Source organism: Melospiza georgiana, chromosome 4, assembly GCF_028018845.1.
Source record: "Melospiza georgiana isolate bMelGeo1 chromosome 4, bMelGeo1.pri, whole genome shotgun sequence".
NCBI lineage: Eukaryota > Metazoa > Chordata > Aves > Passeriformes > Passerellidae > Melospiza > Melospiza georgiana.
In genome coordinates, this window is record NC_080433.1 from 10,062,798 (window position 1) to 10,083,026 (window position 20,229).

The 20,229-nt window shown below is 43.8% G+C and overlaps 1 protein-coding gene across 4 annotated transcripts in view; it reads right to left on the reverse strand.

Annotated features, from left to right (window-relative positions):
* Nucleotides 1–8,794, reverse strand: part of CALD1 (caldesmon 1) — a 162,172-nt gene extending 153,378 nt beyond the window's left edge. For 3 of the 4 annotated variants that reach the window (XM_058022074.1, XM_058022076.1, XM_058022077.1), the window contains exon 1: nucleotides 8,640–8,720. The gene's annotated coding sequence lies outside the window, so the exon portion shown is untranslated. Of the gene's footprint in view, nucleotides 1–8,639 lie in introns of all 4 variants that reach the window. The other variant, XM_058022072.1, reaches the window with a different exon arrangement.
* Nucleotides 8,795–20,229: the final 11,435 nt, after the last annotated feature.

Genomic DNA, 20,229 nt, shown 5'->3' on the forward strand with positions numbered 1-20,229 from the left:
CTGAGAAATCCAGTAAGAAAAATGCACTCCAGCACTCAAAGAAAATTAGATACTCCTTTGGTCCTCCCTGGCACATTTTCCCTGCAGTCCATTTTGGATTTACACAGGTGCTGCTCAAAGCAGAACTTGGCCTCCCTCTCTCAGGTGGCCTGACACATTTACTGCAGCGTGCAGATATGCCCATATATTTTATATGCATGTAAAGCGCATTTCCCAGACTAAAACCCTCTCCCAGAGAGTTTCCCTAGGTCTCTGTCTGATTCTGGCTTCATTTACTCCCTTGCAAATGAAAAGCATTTCCATGGAAGCCAGTGAGGTAACACTTAAACGTGTGTGAGATCATGGCAGAGCCATGGTCCATAATAAAAGCAGCTGCTGGTAACTCTTCTGCAAGTTTCCATTCATTAGGGTTTTGGGGTTTTTTTTGCTTGAATTCACATGAGCAATATCCATGGGCCAAGAAACACATTTTAGAATGATAGCTATTTCCCCTTGCTAAAATCTAGAAAGTGCAGCAAACTATCCCCATCCTCACTGAAAAAAAAAAAAAAAAACCAAAAAGAGTTTATTGTGTTTTGTTAATAAACAGAGGTGTTTATGGACAAAACATGTGTGAATGTACTTTTGGGAATTGTCCTACACTGCCTACAGGATAGGGACAAGATGACCTGTATATGGCTTTCCCAGCTTTTTGGTTTTGTGGGGGGAGATTGGTGTTGGTTATGGGGGTTTTTTACACCTATAGCTTTTGGTACTTAATTCTAAATTGGGAAACACTGAGTGTACCTATTTAAATTCAGCCTCAGAGATCTCTGAGCATGGAACCAGGACCAATGAAACCAGCTCTGTGCCTGCTAATGCCAACAGCCTTTCCATCAGTGACTTTCCATTGCCTTGAAGGGCCACAGGAGAGACAGAAATAACCTGCTCAGATTATAATGTTTTTTCCAGTTCATCACACCAGTCTCCAGGCTTCCAGAAGTGTATAACTGTATTTTGTCATGTAAGTCAGACTCATAGCCTGTCACCACCTCAATCTGTTCATTTATAACAAAACATATTTCCTGCACATACAGTAAATTCCTTTCATTTTTCACTAAGATGAACTGATCTTCATCAGATACTCTGACACAGAAGGCAAACACACCATTACTCCCTCTCCACTTGTTAATAATAAGTTTGCTATATATTGGCTCCAAGAAAGGAGCTCACATCTATTTACAGATGATAGTGAACAGAAGGGGGGAAAAAATCAAAACAAAACCAAAATTGCCTATTTCAGAACAGCAATTAGGTAACTATGGCAGATGGCACAAGAATGACAAAGCAGTTTTTGGTTTGACAGGTGAAGCAATAAACATCTTTACTAACCATAGGGACAGTGCAGAGCAGCAGAGTTAAACACCAGGAGCTGCTGCAAAGCTCCTCTACAGGCAGCCACAATGAGATTGCACAAACACTGGGCTGGGTCACAAATCAGTCAGGGGAGAGAAAAACCAAAAGGAAAAAATACTCCAAAACATGCTTTGTTTACTCTTCCCTATTTTAAGAGGTAAAACAGCCAAAGCAGTCTCCCTTCTCCCTTTTGAATCATGGAGATGGTAAAAATAGAATAAATTAAAAGCATTTTTGACCATGCAATAATACTTATTGCATTCAATGTGATTATTGCCCAAGGACCTTTTCCAAATGCTCCAGATGCCATTTAAAAAGCTGATATAACGCAGAGTTTCTCCCAATCCAAATCCTGAATGAAAAAACATGAATGAGATTAGATAAGTAGTTATTTTGGTCTCCAAATTGGCTACCCCTGATCCTTCTAAGAGCTGGAAAACAGAATTATTCATGTGCTACTACTGCACTACCCAGCAGTCACAACTTGACCGTGCTTCTTTTGGCCACATCAGTGGGCAGGCCTTGGCATGACTTTGTGATAATGGTCAAATGCCACCGCCTCAGAATGCTGCTGGCCAGGGATGAAAAGGATTTGCTGGTTTTAAATCCAGGCAACCTGTGTCTGACTGTAACACCCATGTCCAACACAGCCTCAAAACAGGAGTGTGGTGTGGAGTGTGGTGTAGTCTGGGAAATCCAACTGATCCATCAGCCCTCCTGGCCACGAAGATGTGGGTTTTCCACAAAGTCATAGAGGAGATATCAGAGAATCTCTAAACTTAACAATATGTCACAAACAATGTACTTCTAGGATGGTCAATGCAAAACAAACAACGAAAACTCCAGAAAATCTCCATCAAGCAAAGCACACCTTGCCTTAAAGTACATTATTGCACTTAAGCTGCTTTCTCCATGTGAAATAAAACTCAGCTACTTTACCTCCATGATTTTGATGGCAGAGTACCAGCCCCCAAACAAAATAAACTGAAAAGCAAGAATGCAAACACGACTGTGCTTCAGTGACTTTGCATCTCTGTGCTGTCTATGTGGGGTTTTACTACCTGGAAACTGATGTGGTGGAAAGGAAACCCCTGAGAGCTGCATGGGAGCCTTTCTGCAGCTCCCATCCAAAGCACATTGCTCCCTTCCTCCCCCAAAACTCATTCCTATTTATACACACACAGATATTTGCATCACTGCTGTGGTCCCATCCCTGGAACACTGGCATTTAATCATTGCTTTCCTTAACATTACTGCTTTATACCTAGTGAGAATAAGATTTTGTCCACTAATCCCAGTTTTTAGTCATATAAACGCACACTAGGTGCACTGAAAAACCAAGCAACTACATTTATATATGCACTGGTAAAGGAAATGTTCTTTTCTTGTTTGGGTTATATAGGGGGGAGGAGAGGAAATAGGCTGGTGTGTCTGGTTTTAGGAGGAGGGTTAAGTGGCAAACAAAAGTGACTGAAGTTTACAGGGATCTAAATAAAGGAATAAGGGAAAAAGCTGCTCTCAAAGCTTCTAATAACACACAGCAGAGAAAGCAGACTACATAGAAAAGTTTTGCTTTTCCTCTTTATTGTCAATCTGCTCCTTGATTGCATACTGTGTCCAGTGAACAAGCCATTTACTATTGTGGTTGGAGTGAATGAAGCTCAGACCTTTCCCATATATGGCAGGGCCTTTTAATCACCAGGGAGTGAGGAGCAATGGAATTTTCCTGGCTTTCTGGGTTTGCAGTGCCCTCTCTTGTACAAAATATCATTTCCCAGCGAGTGCTTTTTATTGGGATTTTGACCCAATTTCCTGCTGTCATTGTCCTTCAGGGGATGTGTAGAAAATCAAACAAAAAGGCCCAGCTTCTTGATAGCATGCATCTCACAGGGAATTCTGAATTCCTCCAACTCAAGGAAATCAAACTAGATGCAATGTATATTTTAAAAAACCCCTCAGTATCATTTACATCACTAAATGCATCCCAGTACAGCCACTGAACTGAAGCTCAGATCCAGGCTAGCTAATGCCCAGGTTCTCCCTCATTTTCCCCAATGCAGCAGAAAAGAGATTAGTGGTGTTTTAAATTACTGGGACAGCAGTAGGGAAATTCTCAGCTGGCCTGCTTTTGTCAGGATAATATACATTAGCCACAGAAATGCTTGGCTCTGGATCAACTGGATTGCCTAAATGCTCTTGTTCATATTTACAGCAATTAAAATGCTGCACTTCACTCTTTATAATTCCAAGCTCTGTTTGAAGTGGCAAAGCAACAGCTGTGGCTTATCAGAGATCTGAATGAAACTCCTCATTTTCATAGGAGGGGTGTGGCTCTGCACATGGGGAGATGCTGTTCCCAAAGCCAAACAAAGCAACAAAACCTCTCCAAAGTGGTGCTGACCAGAGGCATCCTGCAGCACCAGAGCAGGTTAAGCTGTGCAGGTAAATCAGAGCTGACCAAACACTTCTGCAATTTCCACGCATTTGAGCCGAGCTCTTGGAATTTCTTTTCCAAACCTATGAGTTTTAACTAGGCCAGAGAGAAGCCAAATTCTCCCCAGCTCAGCGACTGTTGAAATTGCTGAGAGCAATGAGGTTATCATGAGGTCATTGGGAAGGTGCAGATAAAATCCTTTGCCTCCTCCCTCTGCAGCTGGAATCTACTCAGACTGAGAAGAAATTGTCCTCAGTACAGCTGATATTAGAAAATAATGGTCTGGGCTATCCCACTAGCACTGCTAGATCCCCTGAAATTGAGAGGAATCATAAAAGGTCATGTCTTTGTGCTCCTGGGATGAAAGATTTTACCAGGGTGAACGCTGCGGCTCAAGGGGGGGCAAAAAAGAAACCAAGTGAGGGCCATTTCACCATGAGAGAGCTCACTGTCAAAGAAAAGAATGGAGTGGGAAAAGGGTAGTAACATGCCCTGTGGCAGTGAGAAAGGCAAGAGAGAACATCAAAGCCTTGCAAATAAGAAACAAACAATGGCCTGATCACAGGCTGCTCCATCTGGGCAGAGCTGCCTTTGAAGATGACTGGAATCCAATGGGCACCAGCCTGCAGGATCCAACCTTGACTTCTGCAGGAGCCCAGGAGCTGCTGCTGGGTGAGGGCTGGTCCAGCCCTGCTCCTCCCTAGGGACAATCAGCTCCTTTGGACAAGGGCACAAAACGAGCTGCCGGCACATCTTTGTTTGCATTGCTGTCACAGGTTCAGGCCCCTTAGCCATTTAACATCGTGAACACCAATTCTTCCTCTCACCAAGGTATTTAACTTTTATAGGGACACAGTGATTTCCATGCCCCTGAGGTCTCCACAATTTTAGGGGAAGATTGGGAAGGTCACACCTACACATATGTGCAGTGACACTGTCCTCCTGCATTTAGCAATACCTTTCCTCCTCCTATCTGTTGTCCTACCCTCCTGAACAGATCCCAAACCAGAGCATTTACAGCAAAACTTGATCTCCACAAATCTATTTATAACCCTCCTATGAGCTAAATTCCAAAGATTTTTTTTCCTTTGCCATTTAAGGACATAAACCAGAAAATGTGCAAATGGGTGGGTTCCACTTTGCTTCACACCCTCCACAGCCAGTCTCAAGGGAAAATGCTCTTTATTTGTATTCTGTACACAAGAGGGTGTGGAAAAATGTAATGTTTCCATTGCCTGAAATCCTTTCCCTAATATTTTCCCCGCTGCAGCTTGGCCTGGCCCCAGGGGTTCCGATTTCAATTGCTCTCATCAACATGAGACTGAACAAGCAGATAAGGTCCAGCAGCTTGCTGAGTAGTTTTGCTTCCAAGCTTGTGACACTATGGTGGATCTGTAAGCAAAAGCTGCCTTTGTGCATTTTTGGAGCTTCACAGAGAAGGACAGCTTCACAGAGAGACTGGTCCAGATGCAGCCAAACAATTCCAAAAAAACCCAAACAAATTCCATCTCCAAGCACGGAGGAAATGCCCTCTAGACATGACAGCAGTGTCACCACTGAGCCTGGTCTGCCCTCACCTCATTCCCTGGGCTTCAGGGGTTTTAACTCCCCCGGGGGTGGGAGGGTTCCCAAATTACAGAGTGCTGAGCCTCCTTCCCTGCTGGGCCAGTTGAATGCACAAAAACATCAGGAAAGAAAAAAAAAAAAATGTTCTGTAGTTCAACAGTGCTGTGACCTCGGTGTTTCATCCAGAGAGGTCAGATCTAATATGACCTTCAAATACCTCTGAGTCAAATTTCAGCCTCAGCCAAACCCTAGACAAGCTACACCTTCCAAGCAGGAGCAGCACCCCAAGAGGAGGTGCCTACACAGAGGGGAGGTGATTTCCCTCCAGTGCATTACCCCCAAATCCATTCCCACCCTTTTAACCCCTCAGCAGCCCTGCACAAAGCCAGCAAACCATCCCCTGCCCGCACACCTTTCCCAAAGCAGCAGCTCTCTCCCTGCAAGCTGCCAGGGGGGAGTTACTGAGAGGAGACAATTTTTAAAGAATGAAAGCTTGCTTTGAATGCAGTCTCCACTCTCTGCACTCACAGGCCTGTGTGCCTCAGGCTTTGTGCACCTGGAGCCCAATCCTGCACACTCCCCAGAAAGCTCCTCTCAAAGGCAGCAAAATGCTCTCAGGACTGCACTTCCCATTCTGCCCTGTGTTACCTTTTTTGGTGCTTTCTCCCACACCCAGGAGAGTCCAGGCAAGCCCTGCAGATGGACAGTTATGCTCTCCTGGCCCTCTTTTTCTTAGGCATATATGGTTTCCTGTCCCTCTGTGCTCACACACTGGATCAAATGTTCCAAGCTGCACCCTTGGCAGAGAGGGGTTAAGAACTCCACTGATCTTTAATGCAAAGTAGAACTCAGTCAGCCCACAAGAACAGGTTTCATGTAAGCAGCTACTAAGAAATCAGAGTATTTTCCACAGTCCCAGGACATTCAAGCTCTATTTGTCCTGCAGGCTCTCACTTTTCTGCAGTGAAAAGATCACCTCCACAGGCAGGGCTGCTCCAGCTGTGCAAAGGGAAGTGTGGAACAAGGAGGATTTCCAGTCAGGCTCCTGATGGAGCCTCCATGGCATCTTCATAGCACAGAAGTCATGAGAAAAGCCTTGCCCCACACCTTTGTGCTCTCCCCACCTGGAATAAGCAGCACTGCTCCCTAATCCTGGATGGGATTGAGAAAATACTCCATTGTCACATGTGGCCCCACGAATGAGATCAATACAAAACCTTCCCATCTAAATTCACTTCAATTTTCCCTCTAATGCCACCTTCCCCACTTTCCTGTCAAATCTCTCAGTGTCATTGCTGCATTGTGCATAGCAGTGTTGGACAAGAAATAAAAGCACAAGGGAAGTGACCCCTTCCTCTGCTCCATGCCAGAATAATGCTGTGAGGATAGGAAGAAGCAATTGTAGAAAATCCCTCATTCTCCTAAAAAGTGCTTACATCACTCACTGTCAAAGTGTATTCAGAGTACACAGGACCCCTGAATCCATTAATGATGGTATTGGTTTCACCAGGACTAATCCTGTGAATGAAGGCTGTGGAATGGATCCTCTTGTCATTGCAAGTGGCAACAAAGAGGAGTTTGCAGGAAAAACAAATTATGTCAATTGAGTCTCTTGTTCACAGTCATGTCATCTGGTATTTCTTCCCTCTGATCATGACTTCAGAGTCTACATGAACATATGCAGGTTTTTTTAAGATTGCCTATCAAAGCAGTTTCTCCAGAAAAGGCAGAGCTATCATTTCTTCAAATACATTGAGAAAATAAGGATAAAGAAGGGCAGAACTTATCAATTACCTATATCTCATTACCAATTTAATACAACAAATGGGCTAAAAACTTTGCTCCATTTGTAATTTATGTTAAAAGAGTCTGTTCTGCTGATGATGGTGTGCACAGTTTTAGGGTCCCAGCCTGTCTAAACGGCAGGAGAGGAAGATGAGACTTGATGCAGATGAAAACTTACAGCTACATTTTATGAGACAGAAAAAGAATGGAGGCAGAGTCTGAGGGTTCTCCAATAGCAAATCATACAAACACAGTCATTTCACAGTATGGTACCTAAAATAGACAAATTGTAATAAATACATGGTTCTTACAAAAAGAATTCTGCCTCCTTGTTTTCTTTGAGCTGCTGCCAAGGAGGGAATGTGTTATTTTCCCAAATTATTCTCCTGTCTGCCTTTTAGCAGGGGAAGCCTTCTGAGGCAGAGTCGTACAAAAACTGCATGCTCTGAAAAGAAATTCTCCTCTGAAAACAAAAAAAGTAACTTTAAAACAGTTATGTTTTCATTCTTCCAAACAACATTTGACACATGAGACCAACGTGTTCCATCCCTGCAGGTCTGGCCAGAGATTAGCAGCTTGGTCAGTGTCTGCAGCTACCAAGCATTCATCTGCAGCTAACTTCCTTCATTTTCCCAGCCCTTTCCCTGAGAAATTCCCTGCCATGCAAGAATATCCTGCTATCAGCAGCCAGCCTTGCACAATGCTTTCCAACTGTCCCAACATGTCAAAGGAGCTGGGAAGGAGCCTGCTAGCCAGCTCTCCCCAGCAGCACTCTGACAAACACAGAGCCAGGCTTCCAAGAGAGCTCCAGTCCCACCCAGGCACATTCTTTAATCCCCCCCTCTTTTAACAGGAAAGACAACTTCACAAGAAACATTCTGGCAACGCGCTGCTGAGCATGTTGGAGGCTGAAAACAAAAACTGATGCCATCTATTGTCAACAACACTTCTGTGAAAGGCTGCCATGAGGGACATCTGCTTCAGCAAGTATCAGATCGCTTACATTAAGCAGAGCTTCTCTGTGTCTGTATCAGTTACACCCCGAGACTGCCCTTGCAGTGTGGAAGTGCATGTATTAAGTTGCAAAATTAAAAGCAATTCAGCAGACCTTAATGTGCTGAGAGGTTTCTCATTGTAATGCCTCCATTAAAAAAAAAAAAAAAATTTAAAAGGAGAGGGGGGAATTAAAATTAAAGAAAAGAAGGGTTATTAGAATGGGTTATTGCTACTAATGAACCCAGCAAAGGATGAAAAATGGAGTGGTGGGATCTGTCCTTATTGAGGTCCAGCAGGGTGAGCAGACACACATCCCCCTCCACCCCAGATCCCCCTCAGTTCACCACGAACATCTGGAAAGGGGGAGAAGACACAGAGAGCAGCAGATCAGAACCAGCCTCCCACAGCCCTTTCAGAGCTGCTCCATCTGCAAGGCAAACCCGTCCCGCAAGCCCTTCCTTACCTCTGGCTGCAAAGTTCTCAGCTCTGGTAGGAAGGAAATGAATAACTGGCTGCTTGGGCAGGAGCGCAGCGAGAGAGGCACAGCAGCAGCCTCACACACACACACACAGAGCCCTATTCAATAAAAGTGCAGCTTTTCCTTGGCCCCTCCCAAAAGTCAATGCTAAGTGAATACATATCCCTTATGTTTACAATTGGCGGGCGGCGGAATGCATTGTCCTCAATTTATTCCGAGGGGCAGCCAATGGCTGCGAGCAAGCCAAGGTGGGCTCAGCCTGCCTGCAGAGATGCCTGTCATTCCCCAGGCATGCTCAGGAAGCCACTCATCAGAAAACCAAGACCTAAAAAGCTCCGAAAATTCGTGCGAGCTGCCAAAAGTGTCTTGCTACATGCCCTTTTTTGGTTATCCTTAGCAGGGCCTCTGAAAGTAAATCCTCTGTCAGGAACAATCATAAGAAATGTTAATCTTGGAGAAGGAGGCTGTCTTGTTGGACACAAACGGGGCTTAAAAAAAGGAAATGCTCTGAATGGAAAGGGATACAGTAAACATATTTACTTTTTGCACCAGGATTTTTTTTGTTGTTTTTTTTTTTTTTAAATCAAATAATTTCACCACAGCTAAACTACATTGTATTTTTTTAACGAGGACCACATGTAAAAGGCAACAGAAACACTCTGCTGTGCAGGCTTGACTCTGCAGAGAGAGACACCAGTGGGAAAGGCACATGAAAGATGAGTTGGCAGGCTTCACAGCCTGATTCCATTTCAAACAGCGCAATAGAAGTTACAGATAGGATAGCCATGTTCTGAAAAATAACTTTTGAAGAGATTCAAAACTTTAACAGTGATCCTTGGCAAGCTGGACTATTTGGGTGTACAGGTTTATTTTATAGCTCCACAACTATTCCTTTAGAATTAAGCCTAGCTCACTTACTAAGAGAATACCCCTACATCTCCTTAATATGACCAATACTTGCACAGTCTTTAAACATCATCAATAAAGTAAACTTGGATTAATTTTTAAATTTGTTTTGTTAAAGTGATCACACGCTGCTGCTAACTTTGCAAATTATGCAGGTATCTTAAAAATGGACAAACAGATCAAGACTGGTCATGGAAACATACAAAGTACATAAACTAAGTGTGAAAATAAAGATGAAAATGATTGCCTAGAAAACAGCACAGTACAGAGATCCCAACATGTACCAGCCACTAAGGAAGGCTGCAGAGCAGCTGACTGCTCCAAGGGAATGAGATTCCAGACCAGGAGATGTTCTGCAGATTCATATTTGACAATAACATAAACAAAACCAGTTACAGGGAAACTATGTGTAAGATGACTTTGCAGCTGAATGGGCTAAACTATTTTAATGCCTTTCTGGGTCCTTCTTTCTGGCCACTGGGCCCCACAGATTCAGTCACATGTGTAATGCAAGAAGGATCCAGTCCACAGACAGTAAACTAACCCTTATAGCATAAAAAAAAATAATTCAGAGCCAAATCTATGCAGATTTACAGCAAGAAATCATAGTTATTCCAGTGCCATTTTAACTTTCACTGCTTTATTATATAAAGCAAAAAGTGGTGTTTGCTTTTTGAAGGCACTTTTTTCCTTCATTTTAACAACCCTTTGGAAAATTCTTCTAATGCCACACAGCTCCCATGATGTGGCCACAACAGTTTTAAATATTAAAAGTAATACCTACAGCATATATATGACTTCGTTTGGTGGGATTTACTAGACAAGAGAGAACAAAATCCCAGTTCTCAGTCATTCCATAACTACAGAAATTATTAGCCTATGGATCCATGACCAAATAAAAAGAGGTAATGACATTATTCAGGAAGGAATTACAAATCTCTCCTGGATCATAGCATCCCCCAGATATTTAGGGTGGAAAACATTGAAGAATCCAGGCTAAGAAAAAAGCAGGGTTAAGGGATGTGGGCTCTCAAAAGAGAAAACTGAAGGTTAGGAGTACCCTCAGGTTCTCATTGCAGCACAGCCATCAACCCCTACAAACTCAGTGTCCACTGCAACAGGGAGCCAGAAGGGATGCACTACCTGAAGCTGAAAGCAACTCGATTTTTTTGTGGTATTTTACCTGTTTAAAACTGTGTTTTTGTAGTATTTTAGCTTTTTTTTTCTTACCATGACTTTGATACTCCCTTGCTAAAGCATTCCGAACTCTGTGTTCCAAGTCATCTTTCCATCAAAATTCCACCAAAAAACCCCAATTTTCCTTTGGGGTGATTACATCACAAAAAGTAAAGTTTGCATCCTTCTTGCTCAGTTGAACTTCACTGAGAGGAACTTTTGAATTCCATGTCCTGAAGCTTTGAAGCCAACAAAATGTCACAGAGCCCAGAGTTTTCCTGGAGATACCACTGGAAACCTGAACTTTGAAGAATGCAGAGTTAAATTCTGGTGGGTACCCCTCTGCATCCTATGACAGGATCCTGCTGTAAATGCAGTTATAACCTGCCTAAATCCACAGTTGTAGCAATTTAGGGAACTCCCATGGTAGCCCTTGCCCTCACCACCAGGACTGCCAGTCTAGCCACAGCCTCCCCTTTGCTTTAACAGTGAGATACCCTTTGTGCCACAGCCCACACCTAAAAATATTTCTGGCACTGGAATAACCCAAATCCTGGTTTATGATTGCACATGTAGGAAATAGGGGTGGGACTGCTTGTGATAAGAGTCAAAGCACATTTTGGGTTGTTAGTGAAGTGTCTCCCTCAGAAGAATCATCTTAGAAGTACCTGGAAATCTCTGTCCAGACTGGGGTTCTCACAGGTTTATCAAATTTTCCTGCAAAATTTACTTTTTGAAGCTGAGGTAAATCTGTGGTCTGGAAACCCAGTGAATATCATCCTCTTGGGGGGCAGCTCTGGTTGCTGTGTGACACTGAACCATTTGCATTTTGGCACCACAAAGCCCTTGAGGCTCACAGACAGTGGTGGCTGAGGGTCCACTTGGGTCATTGCTGGTCCAGCCCCAGAGTGCCTTCTTCCCAAAGCAGCTGTGACCCCTGCCTGGATAAACCTTGGGGGTATTTCTGGAGGAAAAATATTTTGCTTTTCAAAATGAAGTCGTTATTATTATTATTATTGAGCTTTCCAAAATTATTCCTTTTTTTATTTGACTTGGTGCAAGTGATCCCTACTGAGCAGCACTGTCCCACCACTGTCACTGCAATTCTTTAGCTACCATTCCAGACACATCCTGAATCACCCCACACCTTCACATTCCCACAATACAGCAGGATGCACACAGAGCATCAAATACACCACAGGGAAGGCCAAACTGGTTCTTGCCTCACCCTCAAATTGTCATTTTTTGTTGTCTTCACAGCTAACAAACTGTCCTAATGCTCACAGCAAAAACCGAGATCTATAGAAAGTGCTATCACCTGAAAGGTTTGGGTTCCCTTCACACCTCTTGCAGTGCAAGGTTTCACTGGGAAACTCGGCCATCCTTTGAGCACAACAGGGATGGAAAGGAGTCTTAACATTCCCAATGACAAAACACATCCCTGGAGGGTCACATGGCTGGGGCAGAGCTTGGTCCTACCCTGTACAACCTCTAAGGAGCTAAAGCAGTTCTTGAGTGGAGAAATAGGATTCCTTTCCCTGGCAATATGAAACAAACCCCTCTTGCTCCTCACTACCTGTTGGAGTATTCAACCCCTGAAAAACCAGGCACAACTGCACCATCCTTCACTTTCAGCCCTTCCAGAACAGATGTGATAAGTGGAACCTCACCATCAAAGATGAGGGGCCCTTTCTGAGCTTACACAAGATGTCCAGGCTAACCAGGCCTTGCAGGAGGCCTTGATGCCTATAGCAGGGTAGGTGGTACCTGGGATGGATGGATGGATGGATGGATGGATGGATGGATGGATGGATGGATGGATGGATGACTAAACCTCCCTTGGCCCCAGGGGACACAATCAGCTCAGGAACTGGGTTGGGTGAGGAGCACACCCAGAGCAAATTCAGCAGCAGGAGCACTCCAGGAGACATTCACCAGCTCACACTTGGCTTTTCCCTCCTTTGAGGAGCAGCAGGCAGGAGATGTGCTGAGCACCCCAGCCCTGCTCACAGCTCCTCTCTCCCTCCAGGCCAGCTCACTGAGCATGCTTTGTCTCTGCACATTTTCCCAAACCTCCTGACAGTGCCAAGAGAGCCCAGGGTGGGTTTCCCCCACCCCAGCAGACGTTTCTCAATGATGCCATGGCTGTGCCATTTCCACAGCTCATCTCACACATCTCCCCGGTGCCGGAGCTCACAGCTGGGCCCCTCTGACACGAAGGTGAGGGAGCTGAGATTTGTGAGCAAGCCACCCAGCTGGCAGCTGTGGCTGGGGATTGCTGCTCAGTGAGGGCAGCAGGGAGAAGCCCACACACCACGAGCAGGTTTGATCATCCCCAAAATTACCTCCTGGGCACAGACAAGCTGCTTCTGTGTTAGACAGGCAAGAGGTAACTTTTTAGGAAAGTTTTACACATGCTGCTTCAGGCAATATCTTTTGGCCTGAAACAGCACAACCCATAGGACTTCAAAGCCACCAGCATGCTCAAGGAGGGTGTAAAAACTACCACAAAAGAGAGCAGGGAAATTTGAGCATCTCTTCAAATACGGGGCTGTGTGCCATGTCAGTCAGCAAAAGGGGGGGAAATAAAAGAAAAGGGGGGGGAAATAAAAGAAAAGGGGGGGGAAATAAAAGAAAAGGGGGGGGAAATAAAAGAAAAGGGGGGGGAAATAAAAGAAAAGGGGGGGGGAATAAAAGAAAAGGGGGGGGGAATAAAAGAAAAGGGGGGGGGAATAAAAGAAAAGGGGGGGGAAAAATAACCCCTAATGCTGTTTAGACACAGGACTAGAATCTAAGGACTGAGAAGGGGACACTTCCTAACCCAAATTCCAGCCTCAATCTGCCTAGGACTCATTCATATCCAGTGCAAGAGCCAGAGCCCTGCAAGGAGCTATTCCCATCATGGATTTTTAGCACATACCCAGGGCACGAAGCCTCTCACTCCAAGTGCCCCAAACCCCTCCCGTGAATGGCAAGGTCTGTGCTCTGCTTCTACCTGAGAAGCAACACAATTCTTCACAGTGCTAAGAAAAGCAATCAGTGAATATTGGATGCTGTTGAAGGTTCAGGAATCAAAAAGCAGGTCATGAAAATCAAGCAAGGAACAGATGGTACCAGTTTTCAGCTTTCCTAAAGGTATTGGGAAAGAAAAGCCCCCTGGCTACAGGGAATAGACTAAGCACCCTAGAGTAGAATTTAGTCAAGTGTTTCCATGAGCAACACTTGCTCACCTTGGATTAAAGTAATTAAAAGTTTGGCATATAATTATGCCTCTTTGCCATTCATTTTGGTGTGGTATGTCTTTATATCCAGTAATATGCAGATATTATAGGTGAATATTTTATTTCTCCGGGTTTACACAAATAAATACATGCAAAACACATTTATACACTAAAAAAGATCAAAACTAAAAAGACATTAAAAAATCCTGCTGGAAAAATATATTTTGCCCACAACAAGAAAGAATTAATCATGGTCACAGTGACTTTACCTTACTAAAAGCAAAGCAAACAACATAGCGGCCCATATTCCAAAGAAAACAGAATACCTGCACTTTTCCACTACAAAACTAAGCCTAGCTATTAGTACACAGTGCCCCCCAAAGAACAGAGACTTCACAGCACCTTCACTCACTTGCAGAAAGTAAAAAAAAAAAAAAAAAACAAAAAACAAAAAAAGCTCTTCTGCATTGCTTCCAAAAGTGGGGATTTTGCTCACTTTTTCTGCAGGTGAACACAGGCTAAGGGCACTCTGTGTATAATTTTCCAAACACCTCCATTTTCCACTGCCAGTCATGAAAAATTAGAGTGCAAGCAGCAGTGCCCAGCACTTTACACATTGTCTCTATGTGCCTTATTTTGAGACAAATCAGTGTCTTTGCCCCAAAGAATTGCACAGTACACACTCCTCCTTGTAAATTTGGCTTTAATTCCAGTATTGTTTTCCAGGCAGAAAAGATGGTGCCGTCATCTGCTCTTGCAACCAGCTTACAAATTACACAGCTGCTGGTACAGGGTGAGGCATATTCCTTGGCCTTGATTCTCCCCTCCCTTGGAGCAGGCTACACCAAGTATCAGCCTAATCAAATCAATATTCTCTGACATCTCCCATTGTCACAGCAATGTGAGAACCAGCCCCCTTTGTGCTCTGATGCTAATGAACCATTCAGCTCAGCAGCTTGGCTCAGGCAGGGAGCAGAGGTTGGGGCAGGGTCATTGACTTGGACTCCAATGAAAAGCACAGCCTGCATGGGCAAAGCCCATTTAAGTCCCATGTTTGCAAACAACACTTGTGATCTTCATTTGTGATCTTCTTCTATGCCTGCTGTAAGAGAATTCAGCACTTGCAGCTGCTTCTCAGTGCATCCCTGAGGGTGGCAAGCCATGGAGAGAGAAAGGCACTTCAAGCAACTGAATTTATTCAATAAAAATGAAGCAGAGGTAGCTGCTGGCAGGAATACCTGATTCTGCCAGTATTTGCTTGAAACAGTCAATTTATTACTGTCCACACTTCACCACTGCCTAAGGGGAGCAGTGTGAATACAGTCACCACTTTACAGCAAGCTCATGCTTTATTTTAATGACCTTGCTCCAATTCTGCTTCTAGAGGAAGGGAAAGGCAATACTCAACTCTCAACTGGCTGTCTGGAGTTGTTCTTTTGTAAGACATGGATCTCCTCAGGTGCCACTTCCTCAGAGAAGCCTTTTATCATCAGGAAAGGCTCCTGAATCTTTGCATTGGTAAATGGGATACAAGAAGTGCTTCCAGATACCTCAAATAATATCTGTAAGGAATCACTGCTTACCTGCTTTAGCAGCATCAGAGGGAACCAGCAATGCCAGCAGCTCACAGTTTTCTATGGGTGTTCATGGGCTTTGTGTTCCTGATTCATGAGTTACCACAAGAAATGAACGTGGGTATGTCTGTTACACATGTTCAGTGTCCCTCACAAAACAGACCTCAGAGCTGGCTTGATAACGGTCTCAGGATACAAAGCTTAAAAAAAAGCAGCCATCTTTTCCCCATGAAACATAGAAAAGACATCTTTAAGAGCATTTGGCTGAGGATTGATTATATTTTCCTATAAAGAAAATAAATTCTTCCATTAAACTCTCTAGATTATCCTATGCTACCCTTTACTAAGACAGCCCCACTACCACACTCCTCTCACTTCCAGCTCTCAGCCTCACAAGTCATCAGGAGCAATCCCCAGGGCTGCAAGTTTAGATACTGATGATATAAACCAGTCACCATTGGCTCATGGTTAACATCTTCATTATTTTCAGCCACAGAGACAACATTCATAAATAAAAAAAACCAATCAGTGAACTTTTTTAAAAGTACAAATATGGAAAGAATTATGCCTGCCTTGACAAAAGTCTTTTCACCGCTGCTAAATGCTTTTGGGTAAAGGGGAGGGATTGTCCTTGCCAGCATCTACCACATATATTATAACCATCAGGGTAAACATGCACATCCCTTCAGTCACAGCTGCTTCTGAGTGTCAGGATCTGTGTTGAATTCCTAGCTAACAGCCATTGTTTGGATTCATTAGAAGAAATATCACAAATTTGACTTTTTCTAAAATTTAGCACACTATGACAAAACTATGACAAAAAAGAAAAAAAAGAAACATTTGATAGGCTTTCTAAGAAGTGTCCTTAGCTTTTAAAGAGGATTTAAATTGATAATGGGTTCAGAAACACACTCCTATCTTTTTTTTTTCCTAGATTGGAAGAAACCTCAAAGATCATTGAGTCCAACCCAGCCCTAAAACCTCAAACTAAACCCCTGGCACCCAGAGCCACATCCAGGCTTTGTTAAACACACCCAGGGATGGGGACTAGGCAGGCAGAACACTCCAGAACTTTATCACCCTCTCTGTAAAAAATATTTTCCTAATATCTAACCTATATTTCCCTTGGTGCAGCTTGAGGCTGTGTGCTCTGGTTCTGGCAGTTCCTGGAGAAAGAGCCCAGCCCCACCTGAGCACAGGCACCTCTCAGGAGCTGTAGAGAGTGATAAGGTCACCCCTGAGTCTCCTTTTCTCCAGGCTGAGCACCCCCAGCTCCCTGGGGTTTAGTTGCCAACTTTCAGTGTTCAAAACAAGTATTAACTATTCCATATTTGATTTTTAAAAAATGCCACTCAGGTCACTGAATTTGGCATCTGAGCAGTTAAATACAATTGAACGCTCACTCAAAATCACTGAGTTTTCATACACAGATGCATGCAAACTAAACATCACAGAAACAGCTGAATCCCCTGTCTGGCCCTCCTGGCAACACTTCCCACTCCTGACTGGATCATGGATAAATTCCCCATCCTTCAGGGAGACACCAGCCCCATTTCTGACAGCCTGAGCCACACCATAAAACCACTGAGCTGCAGGAGCAGGCAGTGGGGCAGCTGCAATGCACAGCTCTGTGTTTCAAACCATGGTCATCCCGCCCCCAGTGCATGTCAGGAGCTCATAAAACCACAGGGAGGGGATTTGCTGGTTCCCCCCAGCCCACCTGAGCAGGGATTACTCCTCAGTGCTCTGCAGAGGAATCCCACCAGCCCCCAGCATCCTCCTGGAGCTGTTGGGAAATGCAAGGGAAGTTCCCCTTTCCCTCCCACAGCTCCATCCCCACCTGTGCCAGAGGCACACTGAGCACTAAATAGAGTTTGCACAATGCTATGAACAGGCAAAGTTCCATTCAAGCCCTTCACTGGGGTGGTCAGAGTCCCAAATGCCTCACGGGGGATTCCAACATTTCCAAAATGTCCTCGAGTTTGTTATTAAATTTAAAGGAAAAAAACTCCAGTTAAGTTTGATGGATATCTCCTCTTCATAATGTCAAATGACATCCTTTCTAATTCTCCACTGAACTTTATAATAAATTTTTATAATAAATACTTTGCAATAAAGTATTCCCAGAAATAGAAATGCTCCGATAATGTGCGACAACTGCTCTCAGAACCCCTCCAATAACATTTCAACAAAAAAAGGCAACAAAAAAAATAATTCTTCTGAAATAAAGTCCAGTGATATTCAGCAAATCTATGAATAAGGACTCCAACAGAGCTAATTTCAGCTCCTGAAATGATATTATTCATTCATTGTTTTCTATTATGATTTCTTGGCAGCCATTAAGGCTGTGTGAAGAAGCGCAGAGAAATATCCCAAAAGATATTTAGCTTAAGCTTTTTGACACAGTGACCAACTTCCCTATTGCTTTTCCATCTTATCTTCCAGATTAGTTGTGATTGATTAGGAAATTGCTGCAGTACAAGTTCTGTCTTATGAACTTCATATGCTCAAAGGGATTAGTAAAAGGCATTTTGATTCATTGTCTCCAAGGGGAAGGGTATTTTCTATAAACCCTGTCCAAATTTAATCAGGAATAAAAATATATTGGTGGTTACATACTGCAAAAGTATGGGAAATTGGACCACTCATTGTTTCAGGCCCAGGCCACCCAAGATTTGGGAGGATTTGGCAGCTTTCAGAAAGTATCACATGAGAGACAAACAAAACAAAACAGCCCAGATGGTTGTGCTTCCCTCAGCTGCAAGGCAATGCCATCAGAGAGGCCTTGACTCACACAGAAGCATTTCCATGTTGAAAAGGTCAGGTATGTTTTAATTCCTATACCAAAATTCATGCTTTCTTTCCATTTCCTGTAAGCAGACTTATGTTAATTTTGTGGAAATTCTCAAAACCCAGCCCCAAACAAACCCAGCCTTACAAGATCTCTCTCCAGACACTGCCTGTATTTCTCTGAGATATTTATATCAGCTGAAGGAGTGCACAAACACAAGAAGTAAATAGTTTGCTCCACTACTCCAAGAATTAAATAGTTCAGTCATCAAGCCATCTTAAATTTTTTTCTGTATCCCTTGTTTTACTATCCTGTTATGTTGAAGTTTCTGTCAAAAGAGAATCCTTTACCAGAAACCAGGATAAAGAGAGAAGAGAAAGGAGGTGGATGCACTACCTGGAGGAACCTGCTCAGTGGCAGGAGGAAAATGAGCCCAGGCTTTGAGAGCAGGATTTTCCTTTTTCTGCAGTTGCGCATCTATCACCGGCTGTGCCCATGCAGTGTACAGGAGGTTTGAAAGTGCCTTTAAAATACCCATGTTTGTTGCTTTCACCAACAGGACAAAGCAGCAGTCCAGAGAACAAGAGTAGAGATCTGGAAATAGCACAAAGGAGAGAGATGAGTCTGTACAAAATGGGGAAAAACTCCACATCAGAGCCATAGCTCCCCCAAAAGGAACTGGAGTTCAAATTTCTGAACCCCTGAAATTTGCTGAAAGTCTGCACATGACCCAAGAAATCTGAACATCACCCAGAAATGAGTAGTTTAAAGGTCAGTGGTGAAGCTCAAGGTGGCAGCTGGATGTGTAAGGCTGTAGGTCCATTACTGAGAGCTAATTAGGTATAAGGGGTGGTGGTGGCAGCATCTCTGATGGATACAAAAGTGTTTACAGCCACAGCCTTAAGGCCTCACACACTACAAGAATAAATCAGTCAAGCCAGGCAATTTCCAAACCCTTCCCTTCTTTATAGCCAAGCTTTACTTTATAAAGTGTAGAAAAATACCCAGTACTTGATTCCTGCTGTCATCAGTGCTCAGCCCCTGCATCTCCTTTCCCACAGAGAGCCCTGCAGAGCAGGCTGGGGATATTCTGAGGATATTCTGTGTACAGCACTGTCAGCACTGACACACAGAAAGCCCTGTGGCTCACATCACTGCAGTCTCAATGAGGTGTCAAGCACTCCAATCTGTGCTCTGAGCTCTCAAACCTGAATTAACATCTGTGTCTCTTCCAGCAAACACAAGAACAGTGTTCAACAGAGCACTGAGATTAAGGGGAAAAGTGGGGATTTAGAATTAAGTCTGTGGCAGGACTTTGGCTTTGTGCAAACTCCTCAGGAGTGGTCACCACAAGCAATATTTCTGTAGGTTAGGTAAAGGCTCACTTTGCACATATTCTGGTTTTAGAGATAACATTTCTTTTCAATGCAATTTCCCCACTCTCTGCTTTAAACGAAGAGGCACAGGCTCAGGATTGCTCACCTCACCAAAGCCAGCTTGCTCAAAAACCAAGCCCAGTCAGGGAATATTTCCTGGAGAGCAAAAGCAGATCCCATAGCACACATGAATAAAGAGATAACACAGGAGAGTGGGGGGCATTCCCCTATAAAGGCTTTTGTGCTGCCCAGACACACAAACAGCAAGTGCATCTTCAACAAGAGGTGTTGAAAGGAAGGGGTGAAGGCATGATTGTAAAATAAATTTTCAGTGGGAATGAGCACAAAGGGGCAATTCTCAGATGAATTATCACTTCATTCATTGAAGCCTGCATTTTTATTTCCATTTAATACTGTTGGGTTTCCTCTACTCCACAGCAGAAGTAAACCACTGACCCTGACCTGAAGTTTACTCCAGCCCCTGCCCTGATTATTCAGGAGAAATCTGGGAAGGAAAACTGGGACCTGAAG